At 42.5% G+C, this 15,632-nt stretch overlaps 1 pseudogene; it reads left to right on the top strand.

Annotated features, from left to right (window-relative positions):
- Positions 1–11,329, top strand: part of LOC116677281 (junctophilin-1-like) — a 30,049-nt pseudogene extending 18,720 nt beyond the window's left edge.
- The last annotated feature ends 4,303 nt before the right edge of the window (positions 11,330–15,632 follow it).

Here is a 15,632-nt window from a genome sequence, read left to right as displayed (position 1 = left end):
ACAGTGGGATGGTCATCTCTCTCTCTCTCTCTCTCTCTCTCTCTCTCTCTCTCTCATAGCCACCTCTGCTAGACAGTGGGATGGTCATGTCTCTCTCTCTCTCACTCTCTCATAGCCACCTCCGCTAGACAGTGGGATGGTCATGTCTCTCTCTCTCTCTCTCATAGCCACCTCCGCTAGACAGTGGGATGGTCATGTCTCTCTCTCTCTCTCTCTCTCTCTCTCTCATAGCCACCTCCGCTAGACAGTGGGATGGTCATGTCTCATCTCTCTCTCTCTCTCTCTCTCTCTCTCTCACTCTCTCATAGCCACCTCCGCTAGACAGTGGGATGGTCATGTCTCTCTCTCTCTCATAGCCACCTCCGCTAGACAGTGGGATGGTCATGTCTCTCTCTCTCTCTCTCATAGCCACCTCCGCTAGACAGTGGGATGGTCATCTCTCTCTCTCTTTCTCTCTCTCTCTCTCTCTCTCTCTCATAGCCACCTCCGCTAGACAGTGGGATGGTCATGTCTCTCTCTCTCTCTCACTCTCGCATGGCCACCTCTGCTAGACAGTGGGATGGTCATGTCTCTCTCTCTCTCCTCTCTCTCTCTCTCTCTCTCATAGCCACCCCGCTAGACAGTGGGATGGTCATGTCTTTCTCTCTCACTCTCTCATAGCCACCTCCGCTAGACAGTGGGATGGTCATGTCTCTCTCTCTCTCTCTCTCTCTCTCTCTCTCTCTCTCTCTCTCTTTTAGACTGCTGGGGGACACACTGAGCTCCTCTCTCATCTATCTTTCTATCTTTCCATTTGTGTGCATCCATGTCCCAGAAAAGCTTGTTACTAACCTAGCTCCGGGGAGTCATTCCCCGGAGTCCTTATGTTCTTTTCCCCCCAGCATGTTTCCTCGGATCAGGGAGGCGCCAAAAATCAGGGTAGCAGCTGTCCATGGTCCCGCTACATGTCCTGCGATGCCATGTTACATCCTGCTACGCTCTGCGGTGCCCAGCTACGTCCTGCTGTGCCTTGTAACGCCCACAGTGCCCTGCTATGCTACAAAGAACTACTACAAACAAACTCTTCCTTCTAATCCCAACCGGTCGTCAGACACCGCCTCCCAAGAGCCTGGGTCTGACCGAGGTTTCTGCCTAAAAGGAAGTTTTTCCTCGCCACTGTCGCACTGTTGCTTGCTCTGGAGGAAAAAACTGGAACTGTTGGGTCCTTGTGGATTCTGGAGTGTGGTCTAGACCTGCTCTATCTGTGAAGTGTCTTGAGATAACTCTTGTTGTGATTTGATACTATAAATAAAATTGAATTGAATTGAATTGAATAGAAGGTCAGCAGCAGGTTAGAGTCCAAGTTGTGCTTCCTGAGGACCCTCAGGAAGTGTAGCCACTGTTGGGCCTTCTTGATGACCGTTGTAATGTTGTCTGTCCAGGAGATTTCAGCGGAGATGAGGGCGCTGAGAATCGCCGTTGATGTACAGGACTTCTTCCTGAAGTCAACAATGATCTCCTTGGGTTTCTTGATATTCAGATCCAGGTAGTTCTCCGAACACCAGGCTGTCAAGTTCAGGACCTCCTTTCTGTAGGTTGCCTTGTCTCCTTTTGAGATGAGTCCGACCACTGTGGTGTGGTCAGCAAACTTGACAATGAGGTTGTTGTTGTGGGCAGGACTGCCGTCGTGGGTGTAGAGACAGTACAGGAGGGGGCTCAGCAAACAGCCCTGTGGGGAGCCAGAGCTCAGGGTGATAGTGGAGGAGAGGTGGGGGCCCAGTCTCACCGTCTCGGGCGGTGAGACTGGTGAGAAAATCCTTTATCCAGGCACATGGGAGAGGGGGGAGGTCGAGAGTTACTAGTTTGGTGATGAGAACGTCTGGGATGATTTTATTGAAAGCTGGTTAGCGCACGCCCTGAGCACCTTCCAGAAACTCTGTCTGGGCCAGCAGCCTTCCTTGGCTTCACTGCCAGCGGTACTCGTCCAACATCGTGCTCCCTCACAGTGAGTGGGGTGGTGCAGGAACCAGACATGGATGGGGGCAGGGCTGGGGTAGTGCAGGAACCAGGTGGGGGTGTAGGCATGGCTGGTGTAGATGAATGGTGCTGTTGTGATGCCTCAAAGCGAGCAAAGAAGCAATTTAGCCCATATGCCAGCTGCGCACTCAGGTCACCTGATGTTGCATCACAGCCTCTATAGTTACACCTCCTGTGTTTTGTTGCTGGACAGATGCTCCTCTTGTGGTCCGCCTTGGCTCTTTTAGTTCTACTTTTCAGATCAGCTCAAACAGCAGAGGTCTGCTCGACCCGTCTGACCTGAAGGCAGCTTTTTTTGTGGACTCTGAGGTGTGTATGGACATGGCTGGTCATCCAGGGTTTCTGGTTAGGATAAAAACAAATCATTTTGTCCACAGTCACATTTCCAATACAGAACTTGATATAGTCCAGTACTGTTCCTGTGAATGTTTCCAGCTCCCGGTGTTCAAATAAGTCCCAGTCCGTCTGGCTGAAGCAATCCTGTAGCTTGGAGAGTAAATTTTCAGGCCAGGTTGTAACTGTCTTTATGGTGGGCCTGGCACTGCACAGGAGAGAGATGGTCTGACTGGCCAAGATGGGGGAGGGGTATGGCTCTGTATGCATGCTTAATGTTGGAGTAAACATGATTTAGAGTGTTCTGTCCTCTAGTAGGACACTTGACATGTTTCGGAGCTTTCTGTGTTACTTTCTTGGTGTAAGTTATATCTAACACTTCATCTTTGATTTTTGCAGAGCAAAATACCTGCTAAATCCCAAACTAGCAGTACTTTGTCTGCTGCGCTTCAGCGGCCTGCTCTACACGCTACATCCTTGCCACGTAGTAATTCCGCAACCGAATGCGACGGTGCTGTAATGTCCACTGTCCCACTGGATTTCAAGGAGGAGCTGCTCTCATCACTTCGGAAAGAGATGGCGGCCATTTTCAAAACCGAGCTTTAGGCTGCCCTAAGCAAAAAATTTACGTCCATCAAGACCGAGCTACGGGCAGTTAAATCCAAATTGACTGGCACTATAACAAACATCCAGGCTAAAGTGAACACTGTAGTTGAAATGGAACTTCACTCTCCGCCTACAGTGATGATATTGCTTTGCTACAGTCTAAAGTGGAACACCTGTCTGCCAAGCTGATAAGAGTGGTCAATAAATGAGAGGATCTCGAGGCCAGATTGTGACGCAACAATATAGGGATCGTAGGTGTGCCTGAAGACTTCTTTATTATTGTAAGACAAAAGGAGCCCTTCTTATTCTTAACTGTTACTGTTAGGCAAAAGCTGGTAGCCTTGTCTTTAAGGGATTTACTCCTAGTGGAGTTAGCACTCGGTTTTCCATCGTTTGGGGATGGGGTTAATGTAAGTGCTGTTGTGAGGGTGGAAGGGGTGTGGTTAGTGTTCGGCCTGTTTGACCACTCTGTCTGTGTGTGTGTGTGTGTGTGTGTGTGTGTGTGTGTGTGTGCGTGTGCGTGTGTGTGTGCCGGTCACCAATGTCCAAAAGGTCCTGGCGCGTGTAGCGGATATTCGCATAACCAAATGCACAAACAAGAAAAAAAGAAGAGCAAAAACAACAAAGAGCACTGAAAAGGAATTGTATTGTGTATTGTACTATAGGTCACAATTTCCAACCCTTGCTGTCTTTCTCCCTCTCTCTCTCCCATGCAAATATACACACTTTCAACTACCCACCAACTCATACACAAATACATGTACAGCCTTCAAACTCAATAAATTATAATATAGATTATAATATATAATTATAAATTAAAATAGTGGTTACAGTATACAAGTTGAAGTATAGGCTTTGAGCTTTGAAGTTCTGTGTGTGTGTGTGTGTGTAGGTGGGAGGGGGGGGCATCATGGTAGGGGGCGAAGGCCCTATTGAAATATTATTTTTAACATAGGTGGGTCACCAGTCAGAAGTTCGTCAATTACTTGGTCTGGCCATGGTGGTGGTGCAGGCCAATCATCCTCTTCCTCCACTTGAGGTTCACTCAACGGGTGGCTGTGGCAGCATCACTGTTAACTCTGGCTTTCTGGTGTGAAGAGAGGTTTGTCTGCTCACAGCACTCTAAGCTCTATTAAATCCGATGCCATGTGCCGCTGTGTCTGCTTTAGGAGGCAACTCAACTTGTGGCTGTATGGGGTGTAGCGCTGGAGGTAGGGAAATAGAGTAATCTTGTGGTTGTTCCATAAAAACTTTCTCTCTGGAAACCACTGGGGGGCTCAGCCCTATAGCCCAGGTCCATCTCTTTAAGAATAGCATCCCGTCTCTGCAGGCAAAGGGGAGAGTCATAAGGGGAGGTGAGGGATGTCATCCTGGCGTTTCTCTCCTGGTGAGTACTCTCTAATTCCTCTGTATACCTCTGAATGATGTAGCCTCGTTGATCAACCTCATAATCTGCGTAGCACATATAGGTGGGCGAATATGTGGTTTGGGGCGTGCACCACTAGCATCATATTCTGGATGTAGCTCCATCTCTGACGTGAACCAAGTGATCTGGTTCAAAGGACCATCAATGTAGTGTAGGGGGGGGGGGGGGGGGGGGGGGGGGTGTTATAAATTCATATAAAATTTCAGTTTTCACTGTTTTTCATGGGACCATTATAAGCCTGTACTTAAATTGACTGCGCTTTGCACACAATTTTACTGTACTTTGTTGCTTCGCGAAATTCCCAAGAGGCTGCCTTGCGGGTGGCTCTGCGACGTGCACATACAGAAAGCAGATCAGACAGGGGAGCACATACAGGGAGCAGATCAGACAGCGGAGCAGCATTGAACACAAAATGCCAAAGCGTAAGTGCAGCTTCACAAAAACTTTTCACGTACCATCCAAGTTGGGACAAGCGGGAGGCGGAGTGCACCGTGTGCAAAGCTAGCTCATATGTTTCAGTGTCTAATAACGATGCTGGAGATCTCAAAGCTCACATGGACACCGAACAACCTTATCTTATTACATTGAAAAAGTTTTAAGAGACATTTAGTTGAAGCTGGATTTTGAAGCTGACACAGAATAGGACATATTTTGAACATTATTTTATTTTTATGTATTTATTTGTTTGAAAAGAGCTATTATTTTGTTACAGGTTGTTACAGATTTCATTTTATTACATAAGTTGTTTTTATACCATTGAGGCATAATAAAGCATGTTCTGTAACCTCTGAGAAGCCTCTCTGAATTTGTGTTTCGAGGCCGGGCCTCTGTTTTGGAAAACAAAATACGGTCACCCTAATGTAGTGAAGATAATGGGTAGACGGGTAGAACACAACTTATGGACAAATGTTTCAGAAATATGTATATTATACATATTCATATGATATGCTGATTTTTTACTCTCCAGTCAGAGCACTCAGGTAAATGTGCTGCATTTATATAGCGTTTTTCTAGTCTTAACGACTACTCAAAGCTTGAGCTTTTACATCATACAGGATACATTCACCATTCACACACTGTGGCAGAGGCTGCTGTACAAGGTGCCACCTGCTCATCAGATAAACACTCACACACATTCACACTCCGATGCACAGCACCAGGGGTTCACCAACTCGGGGTTCAGTGTCTTGCCCAAGAACACTTTGACGTGGGACTGCAGGGCCAGGGATCGAACCACCAACCTTCTGATTGGCAGGCAACTGCTCTACCACTGAGCCACAGCCGCCTCGGTCAACAGATCCGCTGACCAGTTGTTTTTGGTCTGTCCCAGAACCAGACTGAAGACCAGAGGGGACCAAGCGTTCTCAGTAGCAGGTCCTAAGCTCTGGAATGCTCTCCCTCTCAACATTAGAGCAGCTTCCTCTACTGAGAGTTTGAAATCACTTTTAAAAACTAATCTTTTTGCACTGGCTTTTAACATAAGCTGAGCTGTGACATTTTATTGGTATTGATTTGAGCAAAGTCTGTTATCTGTTAGTTAGTGTTAGCTAGTAGTGACTGTTTGTAAATGTGCTCTATAAATAAAACTTGACTTGACTTGAGAAATGAAGATCTGAAAGATGGTTTTTAAGAGGTTATAATAGGAGGTTCTTATTCTGTTTATTTCTCCTTCTTGGTTGTGAGTTTGAATGTTATTATGAGTGTTTGGTTTCTATAACGAGAGAAACAAAATACAAATTATTAAATGAAACATATGTATACACTCATTCCTCTTTAATCACAAATATTTAAATATATATATATATACATCAGAATGTTACCTTATATCGTTTAAACACTTATTGTATGGGATTCTCAGAGACTTCTATCATCCGTTAAGTTATCGCTAACATTGACAGCTTTTATAGTAAAAACCCCGGAACGGATGCTATGTTCTGCTCAACCTAGCAAAGCTTTGATAATAATTTATACTGTTCATCGATCCCTAGTGGGGAAATTACAATTTACACTCTGTTAATAATCGCTACACACAGGCCTCAAATACACACACATGCTCAGGATATAATAATCATGCACAAATGGAGAGATGTCAGAGTGAGTGGGCTGCCAGCTAGACCAGCGCTCTGAGCGGTTGGGGGGGGGGTACGGTGCCTTGCTCAAGGGCACCTGTCCGTGCCCCGGAGGTGAAGTGGCCTCTCTCCAGCTACTGATCCACACTCCGTACTTTGGTCCGTACAGGGACTTGAACCAGAGACCCTAGCACACCCTGGTCGGTCTGCCTTACTCCATGTCACCACTCGATTTGAGTTGAGCGCAGATGCGGGTTGCGCATGCTCAAATTTAAGCGGTTTACTGCATAACGTGTCATACTAAAATTTGTGAAATCCATGAAATAATAAATATCTCATTACAAACAATAACAGAAGATGGAAATCCTTTCAAAAACATTTTAGCTATCAATTATTGTTTGATTGCTAACGTTAGCTCAAAACGCCATTCAAGTGACATCCTTTGTTGTGTTTGATTGCTAGCCAGCAGTCATTTCAAAAACATTTTAGCTATCTCTGATTGTTTTATTGCTAACGTTACCTCAAAACGCCCTTTAAGTGAAAGCCAGCAGTGAACAAACTTCGTTATGTAGCTCCATTGTTACTGTATTGACATTACAGAAGTCTCTCGTTAGCATCTTGTAGGCTACTTGTCGCAAAGTGACGCATGCCCAAATTCACATCTGCACTTGACTCACATCTTCCCAACATCATCAAAAGTCTGCGTTTACCATCCATTGTTTTGATTGAGAGACCCCTAGCAGCAGAGTTACATATTTTACATTTAAAAGATTTAACTCTGTGAAAGTGGAAAATATTTTTTTAGGAATGGAGGAATTTTAGGAATTTATGTCCTCTAAGAGGGTGTTTTTGGAAATCTAATAATAAATGGAAAAAAGAAAAATGCACAAAAATCAATGTTGTGCTAATGTTACTTACACCAGACTGAAAAACAGAAAAAATAAATTTCTGCCTAGCTATAAGTATACTGAAAATATTTTTTTTTTTGTGTATTTGTCATAAAAAAACACAGTGACTTTATGTCAATAAATTGGCATTTAAAGGTTTGCAATTCTAAAAATGAATGATTTCTTTTGTTAGTTGTGAACAGGACTGATGTGGGTTAGAAGATTTTTCTCAGTGAAAGTGGGAAATAATACTTATGTACAGTATAATATTTTTATGGCAGTTAAAAAAACACTTTGTCATGAGCTGCATGGAATGGTTGACCTAAGTGCCGGTGGCAGGCAAAAGTTGATCTTGAGTGTTTATTAAAATAAAAAGCAAAGTACAAACAAACAAAGGATGTCCTGAGAGAGGCAAGCAAAAACTAAATCCACAGTGCAAAAAACAAGAACAGGGAATCCAAAAACAAAAACAGAACAAACCAGAAATATAACCCAAAAGAAATCAAGGAAGCAAGGAACTAGACATAAACTGACACAGGGAGACACAACACTACAATGATCTGACAGAGGACAAGGGAAGCACAAAGACTAAATACAGAGGGTAACAAGATAACAAGAGGCAGGTGACATGAGGGCTGTGAAACGGGGAAAACATCAGGTAATCACGGAAGCGGGAAAAACCAGGAAGTTAAACTAAAGACAAGACAAGACAGAGACCCAGACTTCAAAATAAAACAGGAAACAGAACATATACAAGACAAGACCAAAAATAATACCATACAATAATCAGAAGACATGACAGTAACCAGGCTGAGAAATAAACACAGGAAAACAGACTACCACAATAAGATAAGACAAAACACCAAACCATAACACACTTCATTTTTCTCATACTGCCCATGGCTGCTGCACATGTAGTCACCCTTTGTATGAGATGTTCTGTAGCAGCACCTGTTTCTTTAATCCCTCCTCCCGAAAAGCCCAGTCTGCACTAATGGCCAGAGTGTTTCCTGGAATCTCCGGTGCGATTAAGTTTTGTTTCACTAGCTAGTATCACCTGGAGCTATTGCAACGAAGTTTATAGCAGGACTTTGTACCATTAAAAACACCAATAAAGGCATGTAAGCCAAGATTATGTTGCATTAGTAGGCAGCTACTTAATAGTCGCCAGTATGCTAACGTTGGATTGTAATGGAACTAAGCAGCACTTTCAACCTTCAAAAATCACAGATAAAGGTTTCTGAACCAAACACTACTGTTTCAGTAGTTATGTGACCTGGAATTGGGGGGAATTAAACAACATTGGCAGTCCAATTGACATTGTTTACTGCCGTAGCTGCTACAGTGGACATTAAGAGAATATAGCAGCACTTTCTACTGTCAAATCGTAGATAAAGGCTTTTAAACCAAACACATGAACAGAAACGTTTCAGGAGTAATGTGACTCGAAAATTGGGGAGAATGTAACAAGACTGACAGCCAAGATGACATTTTACTGCCGTTGGCATATAGTTACACGCAACAATGTTAACACAGCAGTGGCTTAAAAAAACACACCAGTCCTGCCTACCTGAAGCAGATAACCAGATAATCACAGAAGGCCGGCTGAGAGTTGCGTAATACTTAGCCGAGAGTAGACAACACTGTTGAAACCAGAGCGTTCAGAACTTTTGGAAATCTGAACGTTTTAGCTCACGGGAATTTCTCTCAAATAGGTTTACCTCATTATTTGAATGGCCATGTTTAACGTGACAATTCAACATTATAACATTGTAGATATGACAGAAAATACGGAAAAGCATACTATGTGTCCACTCACGACTAGCTTAATTTATTACATACAACTCACTTGAGTGGCCATTGGTAAGTTTCAGTTATTTTAATGTTAGAGTAACAATATATGAGAGGGGTGTAAACCTGGAAAAAAAGACTACCATATTACTGAACATGATGAATATGTGCAACAGCAATAAAAGGTGAGTGTTTTTCTCTGAAAACTGTAACCTCCTACAGTCCGTGTAGGCTATAAACTAGTTCCATTGACAAGACCAAGATCTGTGTATTTTGTCGTTGTGAACTAAACTATCATTGCAGCACGCCCAGTCTGAAATTACCACTTGATGGCCAAGCACACAGCTGATGCAAATTCTCCTCACCCACGTCAAAGTATTTTTTTAACCATTTTATTGATGGACAGTGTTACACTGTGTGAGAGATTATTTGCTCCAAGTGTAAATGACTGCTCAAAGTGAGAATGCTACATGTGAAATTGAACAATACAGTAGGCTATATGACAATGTTGTTTTCAATAAAAATCCTTTGCACAAAGAAATCTGATCCACTATTCCATGTTGATAAGAGAATTAAAATGAGAAAAAATATTGGGACAAAAAGAAATCAAGGAACATTTAGAATAGGTAAAAATGTGCGATTAATTGCAATTAATTGCAAGTTAGCTATGATATTAATGCGATTAATCACGATTAAATATTTTAATCGTATACAGCACTACTAGTAATACAAACGTTACTAGTAGTGCTGTATACGATTGTAATACAAACATACTTGCAGAGTTTTTAAAAGTAGCAATGCCACAGTGTAAAAATACTGTAATACAACTGTATGCCTTTTTTATCACGCGTTAGCGCAGTTTTTATTATTGTTTTTTTAAGTTATTTTTTCGGGGGTTTATCCCTTTATTAGACAGAGAGGACAGCTGAAGATGTGAAAGGGGGAGAGACATGCAGCAAAGGGCCACAGGCCGGATTCAAACTCGGGCCCGCTGCGTCGAGGAGCAAACCTCTGTACATGGGCACCCGCTCTACCCACTGAGCGATCTGGGTGCCCATTTCTTTATTATTGTAAAAGTTTGTTGCTCACAGGCTTTGTAAATACTGCAAAGTTGAATTTTCTTTTCACCGGAGTAGGCTACTTCCAGTCTGAAATATCACCTTGACAGTTGTCACCAGCAAATCATTCAACGAAACACACAGTGGTGCGAGGCTTCGGCAGGCTACGTTAGATGCAGCGTGTGTGTAAGTTTAGATAAACAAAGGCAAGATACGCTAACAAATGCCATAGCGACGTGGATAGCTACAGACTGCAGGCCCATTAGGGTTGTCGAGGACATCAGTCTGAGAATCGCAACAACAACGGCAGGTATGAGATTCCCTCAACACGCACCATCACAAAAAGGATACACGAGGAGAGGACTGCAAAAGCGACCACGCTACAACATGCACCCTAGGGACTACTGGACTCAATGGGTAACCAGAATTATCTCGGAGTTACAGTGCATTATACTGATGAAAAGTGGGTGCTGTATTCAAGTGCTCTGAGTGGAATGAAAACAGAGGAGAGACATTATGCTGAAACATACGTGGGACACTTTACTGAAGTTGCACAGCAGTGGAATGTGTCAAATAAAGTCACCGCATTTAGCACAGATAGTACAAATAGATACGAAATCTGATCGCTGCTGCGAGCCTTCTGCCTTCTGATCATGTCCCCTGCTTTGCGCATGGTCTCCAGCGTTCTGTCACAGTGTCTCTGCTTTACAGCGCGTTGGTAAGTGTCCCTCAGTGTCTCTGCTTAACAGCGCGTAGGACAGCGTCCTTGCGAAGTGCAGAGAAGTTGTGGGGCACTCTAAACCCTGCCCAGCTCTAGAAACATTACATTGAGGTGTTTATTTTTTGCATAGCTGCTCATCTAACACATGGCCATATACTGTAGATTATATATAACAAAACAGAGTCAACTACGCTGTGTGAGTATGTTGGTTACTTGCTGGATGCTAAACTCACTGAGTCCATGTATTATATTTGTGCCTTTTTGCAGGACATCCCATGCCCGGGCCAAAGCGGAGGCTGCAGACCAGGCTGCACAGTCAGCCAGTCAGGATTCAGATATTGCTAGAGCTGTGGCCAGAGAGCTCTCCCCGAGCTTCCATCAGCCAGGTACTGTAATGGCAGCAACAGTACAACAACCTACAGCAAAGTAGAAAAGTATAAGGTCAATTAAACACTAAAGACACAATCAAAAACAATTTGTTTTAAAAACATGATGTGTAGGAGCCTCAGCCAGCAGATTGTGAGTCCCATGTAGGCGGAGGCCTTTCGCAGACACCTGGGTTTGAATCCAACCCACGGGCCTTTACTGCAGGTCATCCTGCCTCTCTTTCCTCTTTCCTGTCTTGAAGCTATCCTGTCAATTAAAGGCCATAAAAGCCCAAAAAATAATAATATAAAAATAAATAGCATGGTGTGTAACCATGTCTAAATCAGTAGAATATATAAATTATTGTTTCCTGTACTTCCTGTTAAAAGTGGTACAGCATTAGCATCCTTTCTGCATCACAGGACATCACCCAATTTAACCCTCTGGAGACAAGGGCTCCGCTGCCGTAGCTCAGCAGGATAAAAATAAATATGTGATGCATTTTAATTAATAGCTTCACAAGTTTTTATCATACAAGCATGTCAAAAATATTGATAGAAACCTTATTTTTTACACTTTCCAATGTGCACACTCCCAAATAATGTGATTTTTAAAATGACGTAAAGTAGATAAAATATCAAACTTTCACATGACTCAGTCAACCCAACCCAACCCAGTATTTGCATCTCTATTCACGTGTCAATTAGTTTCGGTCACACTGGACTAGGCCACAGCCATCGTTAATCAGATATAATGCCAATTCATTTGGATACAAGCTTTATATTTTGGAAGATGGACAGCATTCTGAACAGCAATGTAATGTCCTTGCTCCACAAAAATACTTGCATCTTCCGCAGTCATGGTCATGGAGCTTGATCTGCCTTGACCGGCCCATGACGTCACAATGGACATGCACACCAGCAACAGTTTGTGTTGTTGTAGCAACACTGCGTTATTGAGCTTCTTTCTCGTGTCTCTAACAAGTATATAGCTAGTACATCGTTCTCTTAATAAATCCATTAAATATTAAATGTACATGGCTAACTCATGAACTGGCCTTTTCATTGTCTTAAATATTTGTTAAACATTGTGTTTTTGTTGTTCCCGATTGTTTACATGCTTATTTAAATAAACTATGGATGTATTTAGATAACCAAGGAGATGCAATTGTTGGTACACAATCTGTGCTGCCTGCAAGATATTTGCGCATGTGCGGATGATAATCATGATGTACGAGGATTTACGACACTGCATGATCTGTTCCCATAGACAGTTAAAGAAAGTCGGTTCCACAGTAGCGGCCTGCCGTTAGCCTCCACCGGAAAGCTAACATTAGTTTAGCTAACAGCTAATTTGGCTAACCACTACCTGAGACAGCATGTAAAAGACCTGTAAAACACTTGGGAAAGCAGGCTACAGCTAAATTAAGACAAAGACAAGCAATGATTGATTTTTTTAAATGAGCAAATGTAAAGTAGAACTGATGTAACAGTTGATATATATAATGCTGTTACGTTATATATTATATTATATATATATTGAGCGTCTTTTACATGCTGTCTCAGCTAGCGGTTAGCCAAATTAGCTATTAGCTAAACTAACATTAGCTTTCCAGTGGAGGCCAACGGCAGACTGTGGAAAAGATTGTGTCATGAATTGTCATATCATGATTATCATCTGCACATCCGCAAACATCTTGCACATGCGTACAACGGATTGTGCAAGCAGCACGGATTGTGTATTGACAGAAATCATATTGTGCTACTAGCTAGATACTAGCTAGCCAACCTTAGTAGCTAGCGCTAACTAGTATCTATCTAGCTATGTCTGTAGTAATGTTATTTAGGCATATGTGTTGTGTTGCGTTCTCTATACATCCATGCTAGCTACAAGTGATGTTAGCTACTAGCCGATAGCCCCGTCAGTTTGGGAAACACTAATGATGTTACATCCACGTAACAGGCTTTACAGCATACATAGCTACATCCATACATCCCTCGGATGTATCATAATATAATAACATGGATGTATTAATAGAACCCATAGTGAATTAGAGCCATTAGCTCTATCCATATTACAGCTACAGAACCCTGGGAGAACCATCATATGAGCCTGTGCATAGCAGGGTGACATGTGCAGGCGCAGTCCAGCGGGTCTGATCGTGTTCATTATAATGGATTCGGGTAGGCTACTAGTGAATGTTAAAATTTGTAAAACATGACATTTTAAAAAAGGACCCTTTAAGTGGTCTGGCTGGTAAATTGATGTACCCACAAACAAAATTTCTGCTGAAATGTAGGAGGTTTCTTTTGGCATGCAAATACATCCTTCGTCTATGGGAAAAGTATCTGGGCCCGAGGGTGCAGTTCCACCTTTGGCCACCAAGCCCATGGTTGCTTTAAAGATGAACTGAACTGAAAAACTAACTTTTGATAACTTGTTGGTTATGGTAATTACAAATGAATTACACTAAAAAAAATTATTTTAAAAATCATTATAGCTTTTTTTTAAGCAACACAAAAATTGCGTTTGTTAGTATTAGAACGCTGACAATATCGATGACGTCACTGGCATGGTAGGCCCTGCGAAGGTATATAGGCAACGGCTGCAGCACATAATATACACACGAAAAAAAGTCATTTTAATGGCACGGATTACGCATTTGAGCCTGTGAGGGACAGGCCTGTAGTGTCTGACTACCACCACATGGAGGACAATCAGTTTCAGGCTCCACTGAATACAGGATCGTGGGGGGCAGGCACGGCGTCATGGGTGGGCCTGACGGGCCTAGGCCCACCCACTTTTCAACAGGCCCACCCACAAATTTTCATAAAAAAAAATAATATATTTTAATTATAAAGAATTATTAAAAAATAGCAAATTATCTCATAATTTGTGCTAAAATAGTCTAAATCTTAAATAGTTTATAACTTAATTTAAAAAAAAGTTGTTTGTCTATTAAGTGACAGTGATCTGCGCAACATTTCCAACGCGCTAATAGACTCTCAGCTTAATAAACACTCGATTCCACAGTGACACAAATGGCCTCATGGCATCTGCAGCAGTCCTGATGTCTCCTAGCCTTCAGACTAATGACATATGCAATGAGGACGTTTCCCAACACCATGCTGAACGCGTCTTTTCCAGTGTCAACCGGAATTAAAACACCAAACAGGAGCACCATGCTACATCTCGCCTTATGTCTCTGTGTCTGTTGACATATGAAGAGAGCTTATTGAACTCTCGACATTCGATGAAATCATTGATATTTTCAAGAGCCAAAACCCCGCCGATATGCTGTAATTTGTGTCAGTGTGTGTGCGCAGGCGACCTCAAAAACTAAAAAAGCTATACATGTTGAAAGTTAGTAACATAGCAGAGAGGGAAAAAGAGGAACTGAGTCGTTCCCTGTTCGCTTCTTCTAGGCCTATTTTAGCAAGTGTTAGGTGTTTGTACCATGAGGGGATAAGATTAAGGTATGTGGAAGGCTACTCTGTATGGAGATATATTAAAATAATCGATTACTAACCGTTACAATCTACAGGCTCATTTCTAATTATATCAGCTTGTTACTGTGTTCTTTTCCCTCATGGGTTCCCTGTTATGTCGCTGTCTGTGGTTAATGTGATTTATTTCCTTTTGTTAAATATGTTTATAAAATGAATCCACTAAAGTAACAGTTGTCTCTTTCGGAAATAACTTGAGTTTTACACGACAGATGGCGTCAATGAACCAGTTCTGTGCCCGAGTGTTGAATGAAAACTGTCGGGGCAGTGTTGTTGGTCTGTAGTGTTGAAAACATAAAAACAATTAAACAGAATTGTGAAATATTCGGCCTCCTGTTATACGAGAGGAAACATACATTATGTGCTGGGGAATATTAAACGTGACCACTATTTCAGTCTATGGCAGCTTTGCTAATAGCGCAGCAAAGATTATGGTGCGTAATGGAGATTCCAACGCGATCCTCCTCTGGTCAGAACCAAGGAGAGCGGTCCGATAGGGTCGTCCTATACAACCAAACGTTTGTACAATGTTTTTTTACAACATATTTAAAGAGCATCAAGCTATTGAAATCTCTATTATGTTAGCACAGATAATAAAACAGTATAGTAGTCATTTGTATTAGGTTAAACAGTGATTTGATAACACGTTTAATTAAGGCCCACCCCAAAATTGGTCTGCCCATCCAAACTGGAATCCTGCGACGTGCCTGGTGGTGGGGGGGTGACAGTGACCGGGTGTGTGGGCGCAACTTACTGTCGTGCACTCTGTTATTGTCTCCAAGCACATATGCATTTCAGGGAAATAGACTTCTATATATCGTGTCCATTTAGAGAAAATGGAAAAAAACATGGT

This window comes from Etheostoma spectabile, unplaced genomic scaffold (genome assembly GCF_008692095.1).
Source record: "Etheostoma spectabile isolate EspeVRDwgs_2016 unplaced genomic scaffold, UIUC_Espe_1.0 scaffold00004717, whole genome shotgun sequence".
Taxonomy (NCBI): domain Eukaryota; kingdom Metazoa; phylum Chordata; class Actinopteri; order Perciformes; family Percidae; genus Etheostoma; species Etheostoma spectabile.
This window is presented reverse-complemented; position numbering and strand designations above follow the sequence as displayed.